This window comes from Neophocaena asiaeorientalis, unplaced genomic scaffold (assembly GCF_003031525.2).
Source record: "Neophocaena asiaeorientalis asiaeorientalis breed wild unplaced genomic scaffold, Neophocaena_asiaeorientalis_V1.1 scaffold280, whole genome shotgun sequence".
NCBI classification, from domain to species: Eukaryota; Metazoa; Chordata; class Mammalia; order Artiodactyla; family Phocoenidae; genus Neophocaena; species Neophocaena asiaeorientalis.
The window spans coordinates 9,679,987-9,706,669 of record NW_020185321.1 but is presented as its reverse complement, the minus strand read 5'-3'; the positions used below and the strand labels follow the sequence as shown (position 1 = coordinate 9,706,669).

At 42.2% G+C, this 26,683-nt stretch overlaps 1 protein-coding gene across 3 annotated transcripts in view; it reads left to right on the top strand.

Moving 5' to 3' along the window:
* Positions 1-26,683, top strand: part of PLD1 (phospholipase D1) — a 203,937-nt gene that overhangs the window by 18,088 nt on the left and 159,166 nt on the right. Inside the window, exon 1 of one of the 3 annotated variants that reach the window (XM_024734105.1) lies at positions 1,969-2,191. The exons of the other annotated variants lie outside the window; for them this stretch is intronic. The gene's annotated coding sequence lies outside the window, so the exon portion shown is untranslated. Of the gene's footprint in view, positions 1-1,968; positions 2,192-26,683 lie in introns of those variants that run through there. 3 annotated transcript variants of the gene reach the window in all.

Sequence of the window (26,683 nt, the reverse complement as noted above, 5' to 3'; positions counted from 1 at the left end):
TCTAGGTATTTTTTGAGTTCCTCTTTGATTTCTTCAGTGATCTCTTGGTTATTTAGTAACGTATTGTTTAGCCTCCATGTGTTTGCATTTTTTACGTTTTTTTTCCCTGTAATTCATTTCTAATCTCATAGCATTGTGGTCAGAAAAGACATTTGATATGATTTCAATTTTCTTACATTTACTGAGGCTTGATTTGTGACCCAAGATGTGATCTATCCTGGAGAATGTTCTGTGTGCACTTGAGAAGAAAGTGTAATCTGCTGTTTTTGGATGGAATGTCCTATAAATATCAATTAAATCTATCCGGTCTATTGTGTCATTTAAAGCTTGTGTTTCCTTATTAATTTTCTGTTTGGATGATCTGTCCATTGGTGTAAGTGAGGTCTTAAAGTTCCCCACTATTATTGTGTTACTGTCAATTTCCTCTTTTAATAGCTGTTAACATTTGCCTTATGTATTGAGGTGCTCCTGTGTTGGGTGCATAAATATTTACAATTGTTGTATCTTCTTCTTGGATCGATCCCTCGATCATTATGTAGTGTCCTTCTTTGTCTCTTGTAATAGTCTTTATTTTAAAGTCTATTTTGTCTGATATGAGAATTGGTATTCCAGCTTTCTTTTGATTTCTATTTGCATGGAATATCTTTTTCCATCCCCTCACTTTCAGTCTGTATGTGTCCCTAGGTCTGAAGTGGGTCTCTTGCAGACAGCATATATATGGGTCTTGTTTTTGTATCCATTCAGTGAACCTGTGTCTTTTGGTTGGAGCATTTAATCCATTCACGTTTAATGTAATTATCAATATTACTGGGACTTCCCTGGTGGCGCAGTGATTAGGACTCTGCGCTCCTAATGCACGGGGCCCCGGTTCAATCCCTGGTCAGGGAACTAGATCCCACATGCATGCTGCAACTAAGCATTCGCATGCCGCAACTAAGGAGCTGGTGAGCCGCAACTAAGGAGCTCTTGAGCCGCAACTGAAGGAGCCCACTTGCCACAACTAATACCTGGTGCAACCAAATAAATATATTAAAAAAATGTATTACCATTTTCTTAATTGTTTTGGGTTTGTTTTTGTAGGTCCTTTGCTTCTCTTGTGTTTCCTACTTAGAGAAGTTCCTTTAGCATTTGTTGTAGAGCTGGTTTGGTGGTGCTGAATTCTCTTAGCTTTTGCTTGTCTGTAAAGCTTTTGATTTCTCCATCAATTCTGAATGAGATCCTTGCCAGGTAGAGTAATCTTGGTTGTAGATTCTTCCCTTTCGTCACTCTAAATATGTGGTTTTCGACCATAATCTCTTCACGTGTTTTCTCGGATCCTTTCTCTCTCTCTTCTCCTTCTGGGACCCCTATAATGGGAATGTTGTTGCATTTAATGTTGTCCCAGAAGTCTCTTAGGCTGTCTTCATTTCTTTTCATTCCTTTATCTTTATTCTGTTCCGTGGCAGTGAATTCCACCTTTCTGTCTTCCAGGTCACTTATCTGTTCTTCTGCCTCAGTTATTATGCTACTGATGCCTTCTAGTGTATTTTTCATTTCAGTTATTATATTGTTCATCTCTGTTTGTTTGTTCTATAATTCTTCTGGGTCTTTGTTAAACATTTCTTGCATCTTCTCGATCTTTGCCTCCGTTCTTTTTCTGAGGTCCTGGATCATCTTTACTATCATTATTCTGAATTCTTTTTCTGGAAGGTTTCCTATCTCCACTTCACTTAGTTGTTTTTCTGGGGTTTTATCTTGTTCCTTCATCTAGTACACAGCGCTCTGCCTTTTCATCTTGTCTATCTTCCTGTGAATGTGGTTTTTACTTCCACAGGCTGCAGAACTGTAGTTCTTCTTGCTTCTGCTGTCTGCCCTCTGGTGGATGAGGCTATCTAAGAGGCTTGTGCAAGCTTCCTGATGGGGGGTACTGGTGGTGGGCAGAGCTGGTTGTTGCTCTGGTGGGCAGAGCTCAGTAAAACTTTAATCCACTTGCCTGCTGATGGGTGGGGCTGGGTTCCCTCCCTGTTGGTTGTTTGGCCTGAGGCGACCCAACCCTGGAGCCTACCCCAGCTGTTTCTCGTGAGGCTAATCATAGACTCTGGGAGGGCTCACCTCAAGGAGTGCTTTCGAGAGCTTCTGCTGCCAGCTTCCTTGTCCTCGCGGTGAGACACAGCCAACCTCAACTCTGCAAGAGACCCTCCAACACTAGCAGGTCGGTCTGGTTCAGTCCCCTATGGGGTTACTGCTCCTTCCCCTGGGTCCCGATGCGCACACTACGTTGTGTGTGCCCTCCAAGGGTGGAGCCTCTGTTTCCCCCAGTCCTGTCAAAGTCCTGCAATCAAATCCTGCTAGCCTTCAAAGTCTGATTCTCTAGGAATTCCTCCTCCCATTGCCGGACCCCCAGCTTGGGAAGCCTGACGTGGGGCTCAGAACCTTCACTCCAGTGGGTGGACTTCTGTGGTAGAAGTGTTCTCCAGTTTGTGAGTCACCCACCCAGCGGTTATGGGATTTGATTTTATTGTGATTGCGCCCCTCCTGCCGTCTCATTGCGACTTCTCCTTTGTCTTTGGATGTGGGGTATCTTTTTTGGTGAGTTCCAGTGTCTTCCTGTCGATGATTGTTTAGCAGTTAGTTGTAATTCTGGTGCTCTCACAAGAGGGAGTATCACCTCTTTTTAAAGCACTTAAAAGTCTAATGTATAGCTGACCCCAACATGCTCATTGAACTGACTTAAAGTAGAGGAGAGAAAGATCCTAAAAATATTTCATTCCCTTTACTTCTCTTAGTGTTTTAGATTTTCTCTTGTATTTCATTAGTCAATTTTGTTCTAAAGTGCAGTGCGTTTCAGTGTTCTTGTTTCTGTGCCAGTTCATACACACAGAAATACTTTAGGGAGTGGTTTTAGTCACAGGGAAGTGCCTCTTTTTTTTTTTTTTTTATTGAAGTTGTGGGTAGATAATTATACTTGGAGACCATTTGGGCCAGGAAGATGCTTCTGAGTCAGGTGTTGGCTGGTGGCTTAGTGTGTGGTGGATTCCCCAAGCAGTCCTACTGTTCTGATGCCCCACGGAGGACTCAGTGCTCCTATAAGGAGTGTGAGACCCATCTCAGTGAAACTGCAGAAATGCATCTCAGAGGGTGGGGGGCTAGGAGGAGCTCCGGTTCTTTATGTCTCAGGGCAGAAAGAATTCAGCGAGAGGCAAAGTGATAGATAAGAAGTGATTTATTAGAATAAGACGCTTGTGAGAGCAGGCGGGCAAGGGAATGCCGAGGCCCAGATCTTAGTGGGCTACAGTTTTATAATCAAAGGAAAAGTGGGGAGGGGGAGAAGACCACCTTCTTCCTCTTTCTTGAGTAGACATCAGGCTTCTATCATCAGCTCCTTCTCCGCTTCGGGCAGGGGAGTTTTCTTGTCCCTGCGTGGTCAAACTGGGACCGTCATGGCACAGTGGAAATGAGCCAAAAGGCGGTAACATATACTAAAATATGGTAAATCATTTCAGGTTTTAGTATAATGTCACCTTTTCCTTATATTTTTGTTTTTAGTGCGTGCAGAGGAGCATGTCCTAGGAATCATTAACTTACTGACCTCACTGGGCAGGATATGGGTCTCTTTCCACCATTGTTTTTTTGTTTTGGGGCACGTCTCATACTTCTGTTGCATGGTTTTGTTGCTAAGTAAGTCTGCTTGGTTTTGTGGTTAAGCAAACCTGCTTTCTTGAGTGATCATTAACTTACAGGGGTCTCCCATACTTATTTCTCTACTTACAATCCCCTAATGGGATTAACTACTTAATCCCCTACTTTGTCCCTTTACTCTGTCTCTATCACCAGCATGACTGACTCCGTCAATGGCAAAGTAAACTCTAGCCTATGGGTCAGTTCCCAAGAAGATCAGGTAATATGCCTAAAGCTGGACCTTGAGATCTGGCCAGATAGGTGTGAAGAATTTTCTGTTACAATCAAATAAAGGATACAGTATTAATTTAGAACATGTTGAGAAGTCATTATTATACTGCATGGTAATTAAGCACAAGTTAAGCATAAAGGATAAGCACCTCACTTAATTGACTGTAATTAGAATTATTTTAACACAGCCAGAGCACACATTTCACTTTCATCCTTTCCCATCAAACCAGTGCCTGTGTTGACGGACACCTACTCCTGATCCCATCCAGGATTTTTTTCTCAATTTATTTGTTGATTCACTGAGTCATAGACCTTTAATCTGATGACTTCTATACAGTAAAAGTTTTCTTACCCCTTGATTTCCTAGGGCCACTGGCTCAGGAAGGCTATGAAATTTATCCATAACTTAAAATGACCATATGTTCCTTGAGCAGGAATGACTAGAAATGATGAGTGTAATTTCTCTTCTTTGTTGTGGCTCACAACCACTCTGGGTCTGGGGCAGGGAGGGAGGGGCATGGCTTCAGATAAGGCCTGGGCTTCTTTGCCTTTGGGGTCCTCTTCACCATAGCCCCCAGAGCTGATGCAGGGCAAGAGAGATAGCACAGCTCTGGGGCAGAGAGGATGGTGACTCCCTCAGCTGGAAGTAGGTTCTGAATTGGTCTCTGGGCTCACCAGCCACCCTGGAGCCTCTTCTCCTCAGAGCGTAGGCCTGGAGGACATTGTTGCCCAAAATAGGGTATTGATTTTCTTCGAAGTGTAGATCCATTGCTTAATGCTGCAAAAAATGGCTTTAGAGTTATATTAGTAAAGGATGTTTAAGTGATCGTGATTCATTGAAAACACCCTCATCGTTTAGTTCTGCATCACACCCCTCAGCATTGTAATCAGTCCACTTTGATCTCAGTCCAACTCATTTTCCTACTATTGCTGATTGTCGACTGGAAAAAATACACAACCTAAAAGTTGAGCATTCTGTTTTATTTGGCGGACAAAACTGAGGACTTATGCCCCAAAGACAGCCTCTCAGCTAGCTCTGAGGGACTACTCTGAAGAGGTAAGGGAGGAGCCAGGATAGATAGGAGTTTTTGCAACAAAAACCGGATAGTCGGAACATCAAACGGAACATCAAAAGATTACTGTTAATTAAAGAAAACCAGACAGCTCAAGTTAATGAATTAGCGCTTTTCTATGTATGGGAAGATGCAAAAGTCTGGGCTCATTGATATTATTCCTTTGATATACACCTTCACTCTCTAGGGCCAGTATCCTGCTTTTCTCCATCCTGAATCCCCGCAGGGTGCACGGTTGGGGGCAGCTGCAGTCCCTGCTGGTTCGATGGTTGCCACATCCTTTGTTTACTGATATGGCAGGCAGTATTTTTCATCCACATGATTATACAACAGTAGGACAATCTTACTACGCAAGCGTGGGTATTACCTGGATTCAGTGGCCTGAGTGCTTTTTCCTTCCCTGTGAAGTTTCTTTAGGTTTCACATTTTAAGAGTCAGTGATATTTACATTTATCTGTTATTTCTCATTTTACAAATAAGTCATGAAAAAATGGAGAACGGGTTTTACTATTCTCACGTGACAGCCATCACAAAACTCACAAGAAAGGATAGCACTTAAGGACTAATAAGCCTCTAAAAACTCCAAAGATTGAGAGAAAAGGAATGAACTCTCCAAAATTTAGCCAACTTTAGTCAATAGGAGGCTCAAAATAAATGAGAAACTTAAAAACATTCACATCGGTACATGTCAGTTTTTTCATATTATTAGGATATTTGCATATGTTTTGGTCAAAAGCTGCTTACTTAAAAAATACGCATTCAAGAGGAAGATATCCACAATATAGTATAATGTGTTTTTAGAAAGACAAGCTTCTGAGTTTGCCTCTAAAAATCATTCTGTGTGCATAATTTCCTTGTTAATAGTGAGTCCCGCGAGAAGTTTGAAGAACACGCATTCAGTGACTGCTTATTCTTCAGTTCCTGTAGGATTTCTCACTTCATGCAGACAGGGCGTCTCTAAGTAAACCTTCTTGGCCAGATCAACTAATTCATCATTTTGAAGATGACAGATTGAAAATGACCTGATTTGTTTATTGTACAATCTGTCATTATTAGGTAATGTAAGTGCATTTCCTATTCCATGTAGCTTTTTATGCATGGATTTAAGCAGTCTAAACTCCCTATCACAAACTGTGGACGTGCTGCAAAGAACTCTGGGCTGCTATTTAGGATAACCTGAGTTCGGGTTTGGTCTCAGCTGCTAACTTAGTATGACCCTGGGAAATTTATTTCGGGAAATTCCACTGGTACTCTTATCTGTTTCAGGCCAGGCCTCTGGAGCTGGGATGAATTAATCTTAATCCTCGCCACTACCCTCGAGGGATTTACCGTCTAGTGCAGTGGTTCTCAGACTCCACTGTGCCTCAGAATCCCCTGGAGGGCTCATCAAAACAGAGTACTGGGCTTCACCCTAGAGTTTCTGATTCAGTAGGTTGACTGAGCGGAGAATTTGCGTTTCTAACAAGTTCCCAGATGCTGCTGATGCTGCTGGTTTGGGGCCCACGATTTGAGAACCCCTGATCTGATGGTTTAGCTGACACATCTGTAACCACAATTCAAAGATTAAATACTGTGAAATAAGTACAAGTAATGTGCAGTGGGAAATGGAGTGTGGAGAGGGGGGTCAAAAGATTAATGACCAGCTGGAGATCTGAGAAGCCCTAATGGAAGAGGGAGAGGTTAGGCAGGATCTTGACAGGTGGATAAAGCCTGAACAGGTAGGGCATTTTGGGGGCTGGCACCACACGAAGCTCCTGATGGGAGGGAGAGTGCAGAGTGTATGTGCAAGTAGGGGTAGCATCCAGCTTAGGTGGGCTGGAGGGTTGGTGTGGGGCAAGGAACAACCGGAAACAGATGGAATTGAGAATGAGAGAGTTGGAAATGTAGACTAAACATGCTTTTGGTTTTTGAATTTGGGCGGCAAGGGAACAGCATGATCAGAGCCATGCTTAAAAAGGGCAGCTCCGGCATTGTGATTTCAGGAATGACTGGGGTTTAGGCCACTTAGGAATTCCAAGCAAGAAGAGTGTGAAGGTGGGAAGCGTGTCGTTGTGGGATGGATTTGTGCAGAAGCCACAGATTTGGTAGTTGATTGGTTCCTGGGGATGAAGGAGATGGAAAGGTCAAGAGAGATTGAGGATTCAAGTCTGAGTTGTTGGGGAGGAAGGAGGGTGGCTGGATCTCTCGGGGGAGGTAGGTTGGATAAGAAAATGAACCTAGTGGGACCTTGGTTTCTTTAGGAGGGGACTGGATCAGATGCCCTTAAAGGTCTCTTTTAGTATGACTGTAATCGATGTTTTGAGGGTTGTTGATTGGCTGAAATATTACAGAAGATATTTGTACAAAAAATAAATGGCTTATATATAACAGGTACTCATACATTTGTTGATCGGTTTGTCTGGGTTCATCATTAGCTCTAAAATATTTACATCTGTAAATAGACTTCTTTTTGAGCTATTCTTCATTTTGCTTATAGTTTTCTTCCTCCATTTTATGTACTGTACCTGTAAACATCTTTTGGATATGTGTTCTACACACATATATATATTTTATTTTATTTTATTTTTTTATTATTATTATTTTTTGCGGTACGCGTACCCGCGCCCCCTGCATCGGCAGGCGGACTCTCAACCTCTGCCTGTATATATTTTAAATGAGTATAGCAAATATTTTAAAGCTTCTGGACCCATTCTAATAATCACACCATGTATTGGTATGTTTGTGCACAACCCTGTCTTTCCCACTGGATTACAAACTCCTTTGAGTAAGAACACGTCTTATTCATTTTTATCTTCCCCACTGCACTCCTCATAAGTGCTTGTATAAAGTGGCCAGCAAAAGTTTGAGGGATTGGATCGAATCATTGAGTAAAAGTCAATTACTATCTGCTTCTTTAGCAAGAGACAAAATGGTTCAGGCAATAAAAAGTAGTAGTTTAAAGGGAAATGGAAATCCATGTATCTTGGGAGGCTGAAAGAGGAAACATTTAATTCAGGAGACTTTCAGGACTAGAATAGAGATATTCATGGACATTTTCAGAACCAGAAGCAGAAGCCCGTAAAAACGAGGAGAATTTTCAGCTCTGTCTTAAATTAGCCCTTGAAACCGTTGTGCCAGACATTCTACTCTGGACCTCAGTCTTTTTCATTTGTAAGGTTGTGATTGTAGTAAATTACAGACTTTTATACCTCTCTGCATATCCTTTGGGGAGAATTCTAAGTAGTGGGAACAGCATGAACAAAGCATCAGAGATGGGAAAGAGTATGTGTATTCTTTGTGAGCCGGTGTGACACGCTAGGAAATGAAGCAGGAGAGGGAGGGAGAGGCCCGGGTTCAGAGAGCCATTACTGCTAAGATAAGGATCTTGGACTCTATCCAATGGGAGAGTCTTGTGCCAGGTAGTTTACTTGGGAATGCCATCTGGGGAGCAGGAGTGAAGGAACAGAAGGAGTCACACAGGGAAGGAGACAAAGCCAATACAAGGAGTTTACTGAGTTGGCTATTGCTATAAGCAATTGGTTGCTTGTTCCCAAGAGATCTTCTTAGGAGAAGTCTTACGAAATGTGTTTCAACATAGTTCAGCTAGAGAAAAAAAAAAGGAGTACCTTTTATTCATCTTTCTCGTCTCCCATTGATTAAAGGCAGCCCCGATTTTTCAGACTGGGCATGTCTGACTGCCAGGTGGGTTCCCATGGGCACCTCATGAAACAGCATCAAAGGAGCTTGGGATGGAGAGGCCCTGCCAGGCTACACTTGTGTGAAGCTGGTGGGATTCTTCATGGAACTGGCTGCCATTGCAATGGCAGGAATACAAGGTGTGTTTAAGAGGATTTGAAGTTATGTATGAAAGGTGGCTGATGGAGCTACTGAGGGATTTTTAACAAAGGAACCAGCTGATCGGATTTATACAGTGGTGTGCTTGTAAATGGTTAACAAATGTTGAACCCGCTCTCCAGAAAAATGTGTGTGTGTGTGTGTGTGCGTGTGTAGCAGTAATAAATTTTACTGATATAAAAGATGTGTAGTACCCAATTTACAAATAATGATAAAATAGACAGTACTTTTAATTGTAAAGTCCATATGGCTAATTGATTCTGACAGTTTTCTGTTGGCAGTTTTCACTGATCTCTTGTACCCGTAGCCAATCTATGGTTACAACTGATGAGAGACGACAGTTGATGCTTTCCTATTACAGTATGAAGTAAGATGAAAGTAAAACAATGAAGGCATATCCCAAAACTTCCCTTGCTCATTAAGCATCTTCTTTATGAATTGGATAGTACTAGAAGAATATTACCTCAACTTTTTGTTTTATTCATAATAGAACTACAACAGGCACCACACATTAACTTTTTCTCCATCACTTTTTGAAGCCTAGACAATCAACAAAACAAAAATCAAGCTATGATTCATAGGGTTTGTCAATTTCCATATAAAAATATTCCCATTCTGGCCGATTTCAGGTTACAGGCAACCGGGAAGAGACATACAGTAGACAACATTATACAGCATTTCCACAGACAGTAAGACAGACCTAAGGAACCCAGGAGCATAGATATTACTGACATGTACTAAAGCAATAGAGAAGTGATGAATTTCAAGTGTTTATTACCTTTGGGGTTAATATAATTTATTTCATTGTAAATTTATATAATTTAATTGTTAATAATTGTTAACATTTAACAACTGATTCATAAAATTTCTGAAAATTTACCAGTCAGTTCTCAGGATCTGGGATGACCAGCCCAGCACACTCCTGGAGTTATATTTTCAGAAGATCACTTTGGTAAAAATCTGTAGAAACGATTTGAAGGGGAGTGGTCCGGAGTCACCACTGAAAAACATACCTGAGCTACGTTAGGGGTGGAAAGTAGGAGACAGACTTAGGAAATGTCTCAGATCCCACTAGCATGAGTCTTCAAACGAGGTCAGGTTAGTAGAGGCAGTGCAGGTTTCACTGGTTCCTGTCCAGACGTGGTTATGTAGGGCTTAACGTGGTTATGTAGGGCCTTTAATAAAAGTCTCCTCCAGATGTTCCTGGAGTCTCTGAGATATCTTACGTGTGTTTGCAGAGGCCCTTGCTCTTCGGGTTTCTTGTTGATAACTATGGGCCAAAGGGATTTGAGGGTGAGGCCCCACCCCTACCATAGCTGAGAATGGGATCCATGCCAAGGAAGCCATCTGTCAGGCCTTGCTTTTCCAAGTTTGCAAATCTGGGGGAGGGGGCTTTCGAAGGACGCTGGTACCTGGCGTGTACCCCACAGAAATTTATCTCCAGGAACATGAAGTTGCTGGGTTTGTTTTTCCGTGACTCACAGACGCAGGGGGAAGACAGCCTCCTCCATTTCTTCCTGTAACTGCTCACTGCGGCAGCCCCGGCCAGTCTGGAGCTGGGCAGGGAAACAGCCCCTCTTTCCTCTCCTGGTTTGGCCCCTGGAAGTCACAGAGGTGTCTCTGTCTGAGGGGTCCCTCTCCCCTTGCAGAGCAGCTGGTGCTGATGAGTTCCTGATGACCAGGAGCCCCTCTGACCCATCCAAACTCCCAGAGCATATGACTTTCATCTGGGGGTTGTGTAGCCACCACTGCTCTTAGTCGAAAAATGAGGTGGAGTAGATAAAAGGGTGGAAGTGGCCCCTGGGCGCATGGTGGGGCTGGTAACTGAGGCATGGAATATGGAGGGTGGTGCATGTGTAGCTGGGCTGTGGGAAGGGGAAGAGGATGGAACTGGGGTTTGAAGTTTAAAGAGAAGTTTAATCATGCTCGGTTTTGAATTTGATAAAATAGGTGCCTGTGGGACAGCTCAGTGGGTACTGGGCGTTCAGGAGAAAGAGAGGAAAGGAATGGTGGTGTTGAGAGTAGTAAAGCTGGTGAAACCGTGGATGACTATGAGACCCCCTCCCCATGAGGGCATAGAATGAGAGAGTTGGCAGGTAGACCAGCAAGGGCTCAGAACCTCAAGGAACACTAGTGGTTAAGGGATGGTGTGGGGTTAGGAGCCCAAGAGCCACACAGAGAGGAATGTGCAGGGAACTCTGAAGGGAAGGAAATGGCAGGAACAAAGGAGCAGAGGCAGGATTGTGGCTTCTCCAGGGAACAGTTTGGGCCATTGTGTTTATGCTTATAGTTTCCTATACGTTTATCTATTCAGAGTTATGATGGTGTTAACCTTGCCTCCTTTCCTCCCTCTAAAAAAAGAAGTCAAAGACTCTGCAGTATCATTAATGACCCAGGGATAGGAAGATGTCTGACACTTTTGTACCATGTTAATACTTTGATCCAGGCTTTGATAGTCAGGGTGAGAAGAAAACAAATTTGCTAAAGGTTTTGAAGCTAAAGGAAATGTCAACTGTTTCCTGTTTGATGTTTCTTGCTGTGTTTTGCACATTAATCACTTCATTTTTCCCTTGGTCACTGACCTGATGTTTTGGTTTTTTTTTTTTTCTCTCACAGTTGTCAGCTGCCTGGTGTGTCAGACAGTTTCTCACCATGATATAGGGACACATTAAGAGCTTGAGCTGGCAAGGCTACCGCCCAAAGTGTGTTGCCACTCTCAGTGGTTATGTTCACGAACATCCCGAAAGCCCAGTGCTACTGAAGTGAATTATAGGCTTTGAAATGACCAGGTGGTTTGCATTTAGCAAAAAAAAAAAATGTACCCCAGACGTGTTCAAGGGTTGCTGGTTTGGGAGAAATTAGATGACTCTGACATGAAAAGACAGACCCTATCTAAAGAGACAGGAGTGTGAGTTTTCTACAGCACAAATCTATCGAATAAGTGGATTTGGATGTGACTGCAGGCCTGCCATATGAAATTCTATTCCATGGGAATTAAAGTTAGTGGCTTTTTGAAGGCATTTATCGCAGACTGTGTAAACTTTTCTTGTTTTCTTTTGCCAAAGCATAGAAGAGTGGAGAAATAAAGGTGGGCTTTTACTGTGATTGTTTATCTGCTCTAATCCTCTTAAACACTTAATGTGTCCCCATGCACACAGCAGTGAAAGTAAATATAGCTATTTCTTATAACATAGCAACTTAGATGTGTTAGTTTACGGCTAAGGGAGTAGGAGAACTAGAGAAAACAGTCCTTATATCGGTTAGGTACTAGGTGTTTAGCTACAAGTATCAGAGACCCCAGATAGTGGCTGTATTTCCCGAGTAAAAGCAGTCTGCAAGCAGGCAGTTGAGAGCTGGCACGATAGCAGGAATCATCAGGCTCTCTTTAGCTCTCCAATCTCCCACCTCCAGGATGTGGCCCATGTCCAAGAGGGCTGTGGGAGCTCCAACCATCATACAGGCTGTCCTCCATGACCTGCGGGTTCCGCGTCCAAGCTGGATTGAAAATATTCGGAAAAAAAAAGGCAACGTTTTCCAAAAAGCAAAACATGAATCTGTCACACACTGGCAACTATTTGCATGGCATTCACATTGTATTACAATTATTTGGATAGCACTCCCTTATACTGTATTAGGTATTGTGAGTAATCTAGAGATGACTCAAATAAATGGGAGGATGGGCATAGCTTATATGCAAATACTGTGCCATTTTATATAAGGGAATTCAGCTTTGGCAGATACCCACAGGTGAAGGGTGGTTCTGGAATCAGTCCCCCAAAGATACCAGGGGTGACTGTATTTACATTACAGGCAGAGAATGAAGAGGGAAGAAGGGCATGCCATCTCCCTTTTCAAAGATCCATCTCAGATTTCCAATATTCCTAACTTACCTCTCATTGGCCAGAGCTTAGGCTCATAGCCCTGACTAGCTGCCAGCATTGTGTTTAATTCACTCCATATCTCTAAATTATTATAAGTCTCATTTTTGAAGAATTAATTAACCCATAACCTTCTGTTCTCCTGGCCGTTATTGCAAGAGATTGGGAGAGAGCTTGTGCAAGAGTGAGATTCTTTAGGGTCTTTGTGGATGACTCCATACCAAGAGGTCTTCCTCTCAGCAGTAATGACTGTAACATCATGAATCAGCCAGCATTTACCCTAAAGGCAGAGCTGGTAGATTATATAGATTAAGGGATTAATATATTAAGGAGTTGGCTTACTCAGCTGAGGGGCCTGGTTTAGAATGCTTGAAAGGGCAAGCAGTCAAGAAGAGACTATGGGCTTCCCTGGTGGCGCAGTGGTTGAGAGTCCGCCTGCCAACGCAGGGGACACGGGTTCGTGCCGGTCCGGGAAGATCCCACATGCCTCGGAGCGGCTGGGCCCGTGAGCCATGGCTGCTGAGCCTGCGCATCTGGAGCCTGTGCTCCGCAACGGGAGAGGCCACAGCCGTGAGAGGCCCGCGTACCGCAAAAAAAAAAGAAAATATTATTGGAGGGCTGGAGCAGCTCTTGGAGTCTCTGAATTCAGGGAGGGCCTAACCCCTCTTTTTAAGGGCTTTTAACTAATTACATCAGTTCGGTCTAGTAAAATCACACTTTTGACTAACTAAAGTCAGCGGATTCGCTCTCTTAATCACATCTGCAAAATCCCTCCACAGCAGTGCTAGATTAGTCTTTGATTGACTACCTGGGGACAGGTGTATGTACCTGCAGCCTGGCTGCTGCCTCCATTTACTGCAGCTCTCAGGAGTCCATACCCCTCGCAGTTAACCCTAACCAGGGACATGTAGGAAAGGGAACTCTGGGGAATGTAGCGTGGCTCAGCCAAGTTGACACATCACAAAGCCATCGTATCCTATTAGTTGTCAACTAGAGTCAGAGGGGCGGGGCAAAAACAAATCAGTGTTTCTTCGTTTCTGGTATTCTGGCAGAAGGTGGACTGATGCTCTGATTGGTCGTTAAAACCAGGGCTTGGCATTAACTGTGCATCTTAATTATACTTCCGCTTTGTTTTCCTCCTCTGTTTCTCGTAGCTAGTTAAGACTTTATTGTTGGTGTTTTCGTTAGGCAAGTAAAGAGCTTTTAGTCTCATCAGTCATTGTGAACTCATCAAAGTTAACAGAACTTAAGATCTGCTTTTAAAACTAATGGTAAGAGGTCCAGTTTTTTCCTTGCAGTTTTATTGAGATATAATTGACATACAGCACTGTATGAGTTCAAGGTGTACAGCGTGATGATTTGGCTTACATACGTCATGAAGGGATTATCACAATAAGTTTAATGAACATCCATCATCTCATATAGATACACAATTAAAGAAATAGAAAAAAATTTGCGATAAGAACTCTTAGGATTTACTCTCTTAACTTTCATATCTAACACACAGCGGTGTTCATTATACTTTTCACGTAGTACATTATACCCCTAAGATGTCCAATTTTCTAATAGCACAAATATTTTTTTCACTTACGCCTTTTTTGGGGTCTTCTTTATACAGAGATACTAATGGACCCTTTCATTCTTTATTCAAACCAATAATAGCTTTTGTAATTTAAGTAGCACTAAATTACACTAAATGCTAATCTGTTTTTACTGATGCTCATTATTCTTTTGTTGAAAGAGTCCTGTATTCTTTTTTTTTTCAAATAACAGCTTTATTGAGACATAATTCACATACCATGAAGTTCACCCTTTTAGAGTGTACAATTCAGTGAATTTTAGTATATCCACAAAGTTGTGCGTTGATCATCACTAATTCCAGAACCTCTGTATTCTTTCATATTAAATATAGATGTGAATGTTTTAAGACAAATGAAGAATTTGAAAAACTCAGTTCTATTGTCTGATTTAAATTCATGTGAAAACAAATTGGTGACTTCTGCTCAGGGCAGAGCTGCAAACATTTGGTCTTAATTTTGTGAGAAGAATACACATGAGGCCTTCATTATGGGATTTTTTTTACCAATTTATGTATATTATTCCCTCAGATGTAGTTCAGAATTGGGGCTTTCATTCATTTGTTTAGCCGGTATTTATGGAACCTTTACTTCATGCCAAGCTCGGTGCTAGGCACTGGCAGTCCCAAGTTAAATGAGACTTGCTTAGAAAGCTTGTGGTCAGGTGGGTGGAGAGGTTGGTAAAGTCATTCTTTTGGCCTTTCTGATGTCACCTTGACTGTGAGCTCCAAAGGCACGAAGCCACCTGTGCTAACGTATACGTGTGCGGGCATCCACAGTTATCGGACCGTGACCAATTGGAGGTGACTGTGTCTGTAAAGAAGGCTTTGAGAACATATCTGAACATTCCTTGAGAGACCTAGGTCTTCTTAGTGGCTGGTTTCACAGCAGCTACGGGGGAAATTGCTAAGCTCTTCTAAGAAGTAGACACAGATTCTGAGAAGTGCAGTGAACGTCGCTGCAGTTAGTGAGAAATGAAGGGTTCCCACTGCAGTGGGCTTTGCATCCTCACTCCCTCCAGAGCTCTGCTTACATAGCACCTATCAGAGATGTCTTCTCTCACCGTCACTCTAAAACAGAGCTCTCTCCAGCTCTACCACTTTGCTCTGCTTTCTACCTCTTCTGAGCTTTCATATCTGATACATTTTTTTTTTTGAGGTATGCGGGCCTCTCACTGCTGTGGCCTCTCCCGTTGCGGAGCACAGGCTCTGGATGCGCAGGCTCAGCGGCCATGGCTCACGGGCCCAGCCGCTCCACGGCATGTGGGATCTTCCCGGACTGGGGCACGAACCCGTGTCCCCTGCATCGGCAGGTGGACTCTCAACCACTGCGCCACCAGGGAAGACCCATTTCTTTTTTATTGCACACCACCCCCCGCCCTGCCCCTGGCCCCAGGAGAGCAGATAATGTGTTTTCTTTGCAGCACTCTCTCCAGTACAATGTCTGGTGCTGTGTCCAGTTCATAGTGCTAATAAGGATTTGTGGTGTGCATGAAGGATCTTGAAAAGGATGCAGATTATAAAATTCTGCTGATATGGTTCCTCATGCAAGCAGAAATTAATTTTCTTTTCCTTTTTTGGTCTTTCAGAATTCAAAGTTCTTTTTTTAACTGAAGTATAGTTGTTTACAATGTAAGTTTCTGGTGTACAGCAAAGGGATTCAGTTATATATATATATATTCCTTTTAGAAATTAATTTTCTTAATAAATATGCCAGATCTTTGGGTGTGTGTTTATTTGTGGGTGATAAATGGATGAGGCTATTTCTCATTGCAAAATAACAGTCTGAAATTTCAATCCATCTTACCTTTTCTGTTCCTAGACCTCAGTATGAAGGTGAAAACAGCTGCGACTTCAGCTGCGACTTCGCTATTGGTCCAATTTAAAGAAGTAGGCTTTCCAACCTCGGTTAGGTCCTCTCTTGGAATGTAAGCTTACTGGGAGCAGGTTTATCTGTTCTCTTTTGTATTCACAGAGCCTAGAACAATGCCTGGCAAACATTAGGCAACAAAAAATAAACTTCCACCCCTCTGTAACTGACCTTGTGTCTTTCTTCTCCAAGAAAACAGGCCATAGGAATGAACTCCCTCAGAATGCCCTTAGGCTCCAAACATTTCCATCCTCCCTTCCCTCTTTCTTATCTGTGTCAAACTGCTCGGAAGTTCTTCTCTGTGTGTTTTTTGTTCCTTTAGGAGACTTCCTGTGGGACACGCCCCCTCTCAGATATGAAACCATTTAACACTACTAAATCTTTCTCTTTAACTTACGGAGAGCCCGAGTCTGCCCCATATGTCCGGACCTTGTCTGGGCCCTCCTTCTCTCTTGCTTCTCTTCCCTTTCCTCTTCCCTGGGCAGTTTCAGTCTCCTGAAACTGCCCACTGAAACTGCTCAGGAAGGTTACCACGATGCTGAACCGCCTAACCCAGTGGCCTCGGCTGGTCCATAATTGGCGCCTGTTTGAGCCTGCTGACTTACTCCCCAGTCCTCTTCAAGTTGGCGCCATGACGCTCCGCTTTCCCTCCACCCTCTCTTTTGGCTTTGCACATCTCTGGCAATGGCGTTACCCACACCTCCTCGTTTAAGTAAGAAATGTGGGTCATCTTTGACCTCCTGCCTCCCTGCCACCCAACTCAGCTCATTACCGAATTCTTCCCTGATGCCTCCTTTCCATCCCCACGGTGGCCACTGCCCAAGTGGGCTCTTGGTGCCTGGAATCTATTGGAATACTGCTAATTCTCTGCCTCCAGCTTTACAGAGTGCTCTTTCTAAAACACAGATGGCTTAAAGCCTTCTATGCTCCCCATCTCCAAAGACTGGATCTAAAACTCCTTAGCATGGCATTCAAGACCTGTCTCAGTCCATTCACGCTGCTGTAACAAAATATCACCGACTGAGTAGCTTATAACCAACAGACATTTATTGCTTATGTTTCTGGAAGCTGGAAGTCCAAGATCAAGGTGCCAGCATGGTCGCTTTCTGGTGAGAGCTCTCTTCCTGCTTCATAGCTAGCGCCTTCTTACTGTGTCCTCACGTTGTGGAAGGGGGCTAGGGATCTCTCTGAATCTCTTTCTTACATGACTAATCCTGTTCATTAGGACTCTACCCTCACGATTTGAGGACCTCCCAAAGCCTTCACATCCTAATACCATCACCTTTGGGGGTTCAGATTTCAACATGTGAATTTGGCAGGGGTAGGGGGGCACAAACACTCAGACTCCGGGCAAGACTCTTCTCAATGTGACTGTCACGTGGCTTTTCAGCTTCCTTTCCACCTTCCCCAATATATATATGTGCATCCTCTCTCCCTCTCCCTCTGTCTCTCCCTGGCTGTCTCTGTGTCTGTCTCTCTCTGCAGGGATTCTCAGTGTCAGAGCATGCTGTGTGCTCTCCGGCCTTTGGGCTCTTTGAGTCGGATGCCTTTCCTCTCTTGTCCACTTCTAGATAGAAACATCCTAACCCTTCCTTGGCCACCCACTTTCCCTGCATGCTGACTCCCATCTGCCCCTTCTGTGTTTGCACGGCATTTTCAGGCACAGCTCTGTACACGTCTACTGGGCCACGTAGGCTGCCTTCTCCATGAGTTTGCCAGCTTTCTGAGACCCTGTCTGTCTTAGTCATCCTTGAATCCTCAGTGCCTAGTGGAGTGCTCAGCAGATTGAAGGTATTCTGAAGATACTGGAATGAAGGAATAAAATTCAATTAAGACGCCTCAGTAACAGATGCACACCAGCCTCTGTAATGGCAGCAGAGAATATAAGTGCAAACGGATGATTGGACTTGGCAGTTGAAGTATATCTGAACTGTAACGAGAGCTCTTCTTTGCCTTCTGAAGCTATCTTCAGCAGTGATGTGTTTTTATAAATGTGGAGAACCACAGATCAGCATATGTGTCAAAGCTCTTCTGTCCAGGACAGAACTGAGTTTCATTGTCATCTTAACAGTACTTTCCTGGATCAATGTTCAGGAGGTGTGAAAAGTTTTTAGAACAATTCAAGGAATGTGTAGTAAAGTTTTGTTATGTTGTTTCCTTTGTTGCTGTATTGTTTTTGTCTGTGCATTCTGGTTTTTATGTGGGCAACTAATGAGAGACAGCCTGTTAGAAAACCCAAGGCAAGCTGTTTGGCTTATTGACATACTAGCTGACTGAAGTCAGTTGTATGGGTGATCCAGGCATCTGTGCATTAAGGAAAAGCTCATCTCTACGACCTCCCTGGTGTTGGTAGCTTGTGAACTTGGCCTGGTTTTCTCTGCAGTTGGTAAACTGATCATACTGTTTCTCTCTCTCTGTCAACCATCTCATCAGTTTCCAGGTCAACATATCCTCTGTTCAGTTCTTACAAAGTGAAAATGCAGGTGCACTCACAAACACAAAGGTGCATTTTGTCCTGGAGGCTGACAACCATAATACTTTTTAAAAAGAACACTTTTCTTCCTTTTATAAAAAACCAAGTTCTCGTATTATCTGAATTTCATTAGATTATTAGAGAAAAGAGATTTCCTTTTCCCTAATGAGCGTGCAGGTACTATGGACTTGCTGCTTCATACGAGGAGGCATCGCCCTTAACTTGCATCAACCTGCCTTGTATATACCTGCTCCCCAGTCCCCAGTACACACTGCACCATGCACGTTAAACACCATGGACATGAACACCACACCAAGAACATTAAAAAGGGGGAAAATGTCCTTAATTTTATTTTCTGGACTGTTGATATCTGAGTTGTTACATATGCAAATATACTTTCGATTCTTTTCCTGGTGCATAAATGCATAAGGTTTTCTCTAGGGTTAATGTTATGGTCATGAGGTTTCTCTTGGGTGCTGCATTTTGTACAGCCAGCTCTTGCAGTGTGAGAGAAGCATCAGCCACTTGGGGGCACCCAGGTATTTATTTAATGAAGAAACTGAAGGAATTGCCAAGGAAAAGTAATTTGATCCTAAGAAAGAAGGGGAAAAATACTCAGTGCAGATAGACCGTTTCAAAATAACTAATCCAGAAAGTAGGTCTGTGTTGAACACTGATGACCATATCCTAAGGAAGGAAATTTACCAGACAGCCTAATTTACTGTACAGAGTCAATAAAACCCCAGAGAGGTTCCTGTTTCTTAACGGGACTTCCGCATAGGCACGTAGCCTTGGGGATCTCAGAGGGAGGCTGGTAGTGGAAACACAGAATGAACAGTGATTGTCGAGAGAATTCAACTGTAAGCTTCCCCAGGGCCAAGACTATGCTTTCTCGTTCTCTGTTGTTGTGTGCTGGGTGCCCAGCACTCTGCTGGAGATGCGTATCCAATAGATATTTGTTTACTGCATGACGTCATGGATGAATTGAGTGAATGTACAAGGAATCTAACAAAGAATGGGTGGGCAAAGCCTGGAAGGTTTGAAACAGTGATGACCTAGTAATGAAGGGAGCTAGTTAGCATGAAATATAACTACAAGGCATTGCAGGTATTATTAGAAATATTTGCTTGGCTCGAACATTTGCACATGTAGGGAAAATCCCACATGGCCTATTCTAGTTGAAATTTTGTCAAGTTGAGATATTGTGTTATATACGTTATATATATAATATGTATAATAGACTTGTTCATTTGCATTTTGAGTATGTAATCAAACAACACAGAAGCTCAAATGACACGGATGCTCAAATTACAATTTTTATGATACCATCCAGTGCAAATTTATGACTATAATGTTGTTGTTTGAGGCATAAGAGATTCTGAAATGCCTTTTGAATCCTCAGATAATATTCAATTATGTTAAAATGTATTTTTACTGTTCTTCATTTTTTTATCCTTTTCTAGTTCCTTGAGAACTGGAGACCCAAGCAACCACGTAGGCAACTCAGTTGCTTTGTTAACCCTGACTCAGTAGATAGGACTCTGGGTTGGAGCATCCATCTGACCAGCTATTTTCAGATGGGTTCAGGGCTGGCCGCTCCTTGGTTCTAGCTTCCTGAGTCTTTTCCTCAGCTTTGTAGCTTCAGAAATTTCACTTCAGAAAGTCAGCTAGGGGTGAATGAACCCTTCACATTTGCTAGGAATCAAACTCACTAGGGACTGAAGAAGACAGGATATTCTTTTATTTGTTCTGAGAAATTATTATTTCCAGATAGTCCAGGATATGTTATTCATTGGTGGGTAAAATATTCTCCTATCAGGAAAATCTGCCATGAAACCACAGTAAGTTCACAAGGCTCCTTGGAGAGAACAGAGCAGAATAAAGGCTCTCTTCCAGCCTCATCATGGGCATTTAAATTGGGATAAACTATTTGAAGGGTAATTTGGCAATATCCCATGAGATTAAAAAGTCTGGATGTCTATGCTAGTTACTTTAGTATTAAACACAGAATGCCGAGCTTAAAATAGACACACCTACCATTGTGTTTAACTTTCCCTTATGAGTGTCTTGAAAGTATATCTTTGTACTGGCAACAGCTATTTGTTGATTAGCTATTATGCCAGGCACCATGTGAGGCATTCTGAGTTCAATACAAAGGTAAAGCATGGAGAGTTCCAGATTAGAATGATTCTCTCTAAGGGGGCAGGTTCTATAGGTCCCCAATAGCTATGATACCAGACACAACTTGATAGATATTTTAAGAGGTGTAGATGCAGAGCTTTGGTGGTTCCAGAGGAGTGTGGTCCCTGTTTGGCTTGAAGTGTGTGCTTGGGCTGGAGCCTGAAGGATAATAGGATGTGTGTGCCCAGAGATTGGGCAGGTGGAAGGGATGTCCAGGTGAAGGGAACAGCAAGAGCAAAGGCTCAGAGGTGAAGCAGGAGGGGTCTTGTAGGAGGAAGGGGAGTTCACTTGCCTGGGACATGATGTGTGTGCAGGAGAGTAGGAAGGAATTGGGCTTTAATAGTGGAAGGCCAGCCTGGGGAATCTGGACTTTTTCCTGTAGTACTTAAATGCCGGTGAGAGTGTGGTGCCTTAAAATGGTTTCTTAAATACACAATTATCAGTCTTTCTCAAATTCTGAATGCCTGAAAGAGCGCTAGCATCTTTTTTTTCTTTTTTTTTGACAGTGAGGTGACTTAATGGTTCAATGTTTTAAAAATAAATTCTCTTGAAATAATTACTATGAGTCTAGTTTTTTTCAGATCTTCCTAATGTGGTATTTGTTTTGTTCCAAGTAGCAACATGTTCTTTTTAGGAGTGGGAAATATATGGCATAAAGGGATGTGCTGAGAGACAAGAGAATAATTTTTTCCCTTGTAGCCAATTTGTTGAGATGAAAAATCACACCAACTCTTTGTCTTATATGTCCCAATTTCATGAAAATAAAAACATCTTCTATAAAAATTATTTTTAAGGACATGAGGGCAAATAGTGTCCTTGAGTCTTGGAAAGATCAAATCGGTACACAGATTGCCCCAACACAGAGAATGATAGAGGCCAGGAGTGCTGAAATCGCTAAGCAGTGTTACAGTTAGGAGGGTGGACTTCGGAATCAGACCTATGAGTTCAAACCCCAGCTCCACCACCCACCAGTTTCTCTGCTCACTTCTAATATCCCAGATCAATAATTTTATCGCTGATCCTTTGACTCTGCCACTTTTGTTTTCCATCAATGACCTGTGTATTCCCCCTCTACGCACCTTACATCCCCTGGTCTGCTGACCTCCCTCCTCCCTCTTTCTCACTCTCCTGAAAAACCCAACCCTGGTTAAAATCAGGTTTGTCCGGGAAAAACCGCACACACCGCCCCCAGTCCCACACACACACACAGAGTTCTGATGATACTAAACTGATTGATCGAGCCGTTGCACGGACACTCAGCACTCTCTGGCAAGCCTACCATGTTCCCTAGTAAATTTGTTCTCTCACTTTCCCGGGTGATTATTTCACACCTTTGGCTCTTTGCTCAAACCTCCAAAGTCCCCTCCTGTCTCTCTCTCTCAGCCAGTGATCTTGCTGCTTATTTCAGTAGGAAACTACAAGTAGTTGGAGAAGCCTCTCATTCCCCTACCACCAAATCCTCCTGCATTGGCCCGTAATTCTACTCCCCCAACACCCAGTCTTTGCTGTGGATGAGCTGTGTGTGCTCCTGGCTGAGGTCCATCTCACTCCCAGCCCACCAGATCCTCTGCACTTGCCTATTTGGAACTTTGCTTCTACAGTATCCTCCCACTAACTTCATCAAAGTTCCTCTTTTTACTGGATCATTCTCATTATTCAGACATTCTATAACATCTCCATTCTTTTAAAATACCCTCCGTAATCCTTTGTCTCCTAGCCGCTTTGCCGCACCTCACTGTTCCTCTTTAAAGCAAAACTCTTTGAATAAGTTGTCTGTTCTCTATCTCCAATAACATACCTCATACTTTCCACCCCACCGTGCCTAACATGTTACTATGAACACTTTCAAACATACAGAAAAGTTGAAAGAATTTTAAAGTGAACACCCATATAACCACCACCTAGACTCTACAATTAATGTTTTGTTTTATTTGCTTTAACGTTTTGTTTTATTTGCTAACACATATCTTGTCATCTCTTCATCCCGTGATCCTTTCATCAATCCATCTTAGGTTTGGGATGCATTTTAAACCAAGTTGCAGGCATTAGCACACGCTCTCTTAAACACTTCAGTGTGCATGTTATTAGAGTTCAGTATTTGTTCATAGTGCTGCTGTCTTTGGAGGTGAAATTTACATACGCTGAAACGCACAAATCTTAAGTGAATCATCAGGGTTCTGACAAATATGTACACCGCCTCTGCAGTCCAAACCCTTACAAAGTGTGGAACACGACCATCACCACAGAAAGTTCCCACCTGCTCCTTCCCAATCAATCTCCAGTCCACCCTCCCATCTCCTGCCAGAGGCAACCTCTGTTTTGATTTTCCCCCACCATATGTAATAATTTGAATTATACAGTATGTACTCTTTTGTGTATGTTCTTTCACTCAGCAAAGTGTTTTTGAGATTCATCCGTAACATGTGTATTAGTTATTCGTGCCTTTCTACTGCTAAGTATTATTCCATTGTTTGACTATACAATAGTTTGTTTATTCATTATCCTATTGATGGATACCTAGGATGTTTTCAGTTTGGGGCTATTATGAATAAACTTGCCACAAACACACACAAAAGTCTCTTTGTGGATATAGGTTTTCTTTTGTCTAAATACTTAGGAGTGAAATTATCATGTCATAGGGTAGGTGTATATTTAGTTCTATAAGAAACTGCTAGAACTTAAAAAAAAAAGGTAGTATTGTTTTACACTCTGACCAACGGTATATGAGAGTTCGGATTGCTCTGTGTCCTTGTCAGCATTTGGTTTTGTCAGTCTTTTTCATGTTTATCCATTCTGGTGGGTATGTAGTGATATCTCATTGTGCTTTTTATATAAATTTCTTTGATGAATATTAACATTCAGTACTTTTCATGTGTTTATTGATCATTAGTTTATCTTCTTCTGTGAAGTTCTTGTCAAATCTTTTGCTCTCTTTTTATGGAATTGTAAGCCTTCATGACATGTCCTAGATATCAGTTCTTTGTCAGATATATGGTTTGCATACATTTTCTCCCAGACAGTGATTTACCTATGCATTTTCATTTTTTTTTTTTTTTTCTTGGCCACACTGCACGGCTTGTGGGATTTTAGTCCCCTGACCAGGGATCAAGCCCAGGCCCTCGGCAGTGAGAATGTGGAGTCCTAACCATTGGATCACCAGGGAACTCCCTTCATTTTCTTAATGGTGTATTTTGATGAGCAGAAAATTTTAACTTTGATTAAGTCTAATTTGTTTCCTTTTAAGTTTATTGCTTTCTGTGTCACATCTAAAAGCTTTATAGTTTTAGCTTTTACATTTAGGTCTATGATCCATTTCAAATTAATTTTTGTGTGTGATGTGATTTGGGTCAAGATTTATTTATTTTGCCGTAGAGATATTTAGTTGTCTTAGCACCATTTGTTATAAAGCCTTGTCTTTCTCTATTGGATTTCGCTGTCGACTTGTGAAAATTCAAATGATCGTATAAGTGTGTGTCTGTTTCTAAGCTCTCTGTTCTGTCTCATTGATCTCTTTGTGGATCCCATGCCAGTATCAGACTGTTTCATTACGGTAGACTTACTAGTCAAAGGCTTAAAATCAGATGGTGTAAGTCCTCCAACTTTGGTTTTATTTTTTATAATTGGTTTGGCTATTCTAGGTCATTTGCATTTCTATACACATTTTAGAATTAGCTTGTCAATTTCTACAAAAAGCCCAGTGAAATTGTGATTGGGTTTATTGAACTTATAGATCAGTTTGTGGAGAACTACATCTTAATATTTAGTATTTTAATCCATGAACATGGTATGTCCACTTATTAGATCTTTAATTTCTCTCAGCAATGTCTTGTAGTCACTGTCTCATTTGAACCCACTCCATTTAGGTTTTGTGCCCAAATTTCCCTGAAACCACTCTTTTCTAGGTCACCAGTGACCTCCACGCTGCTGTATCCAATGGTCAGTTCAGTCTTCCTCTTCATCTTTCAACTGCCTTGACATAATTGATCACTCTATCCTTGAAGCATTTTGTTCACCTGGCTCTGTCTCACCGTGCTCTCCTGGTTTTCCTCCCATCTCACTGGCAGCTCTTTTTTTGGCCTCCTTTGCTGGATCCTTCTCTTCCTAACGTTTAGATGTGAGAGGACCCCGAGCCTCAGTCCTCAGACTTCTGTCCTTTATCCATTCTCCGTCAGTCTCATGGTGTGAAATATGTTACTTAAAGCCAACCACAATGTCTAAAGCCATCAGACTCCCAATTTCATATCTCAGTCCTGACTTATATATCCAAACCCCAGACTTATATATTCAACTTCCTACCAATCTTCATTTGGATATCTAAAACGTATCTCAAACTTAACCCTTCCAGAATGGAACTCTTGATTTGCCTCTGAAGTGTTTTGCACCTTCTCACTCCCCACCACCCACCACGTTCCCCAGATCAGCAATTGGACTTTTTTCCTTTTTGCTTATATATCAGTCTTAGAGTCTTCCCTGGCACCTTTCTTTCTTTTACACTCTGCATTTCCCTACATTAGAAAACCCTCTTGGCTCTATCTTAGATCTATCTACTTCTTAGCTATCACTCTATTCCAAGACACCGTCATCTCCAGTTTACTGCAATATTCTTCTAAGTAATCTGCTTTCTCTCAGTCTATTCTTTATACAACTTGAGTCACCTTTTAAAATATTACAGCATTTCACTTCCCTGATTAAAACCTTCTAGAGCCTTTCCATTATATTTAGGGGGAAGAAAACCTGTGCAATGGTTTACAAAGCCTCACATGATCAGACTTCCCTGTTCACTCTCTGACTTCATCCCCTTCTATTGCTCCTTCTTTCACAATACTCTGACTACATTGGCCGCAGGGCCTTTGCCATTTCTGTTTCTTCTGCCTGGAACCTTTTCCCCAGATAGTTACATGGCTTGTTACCTTACTTCATTCAGGTCTCTGCTTAAGTGTTGTCTCCTCAGAGAGGCCTTTTCTGACCACCCTATGTAAGGAGGGTGCCCCCCACCCCATTTCTCTCCATTCCCTTACTCTGCTTTGGTTTTCTTCTTAGCCTTTAGCATTATTTGGTTTGATATTTATTTGTTGATAGTCTGTTTCCCCTAGTAGAATACGTACAAGCTCCCTGAGGACAGGAACTTTCTGCTTTGAATCATTAATGCTGTTAACAATGCTTATCACATAGTAGGTGCTCCAAAAATATATGTTGAATGAATGACTATGGGCAAGTGAACCTTGCAGGCTTTATTTTCTTCATCTGAGAAGTGGGGGAAATCATGGTATCTACCTCATAGGGCAGATGTGAATGTCAAATAAGATACTGGGTATAATAAGACATTTGTGGCAATAGTGTTGGCTGTTATTGTAATTACTGTTCAATAATACAAATAATTTAAACCTCTTATAATCAACCAACAAATAGCTAATTAAGGTGGGTTTTGCCTGTTGTATGCTTTTTACAGTGGTTGATTTCAGAGGTATAACTTGTGATCCAGTTATTGGTAACTTAGTTGGAGGAAACATATAAGTACATGAAAAGTTAAATGCCATAGACTATTTAAATAACCAATCGAGACAACAGTAGAAATGTTATCAGGCTTAAATAGTTGCCTAATGCATTGCTGATGATGATTGCTCTAGGTATGAGAAATAAAAGAGTTTTTTTTTTTAAACCAGGGTAGTATGAGGAGGCCTTGTGGAGCACATGGATTTAGGCTACGCCTTGAAACACTGGGCACGATTTTAATCCTTTATTGGCCATGAGGTGGAAGGGCATCAAAGGTGGGACAGTGGCATAAAGACAAAGTGGGGGAAGAACTAGGGGAGTTGAAAAATGGAATGAATCAGTTTGGCTGGAGGGAGAGGTCTTGTGAGGAAGTTTGAGAGCAACGCAAAGAAAACAAGGTAAGAACGAAAGCAAGTG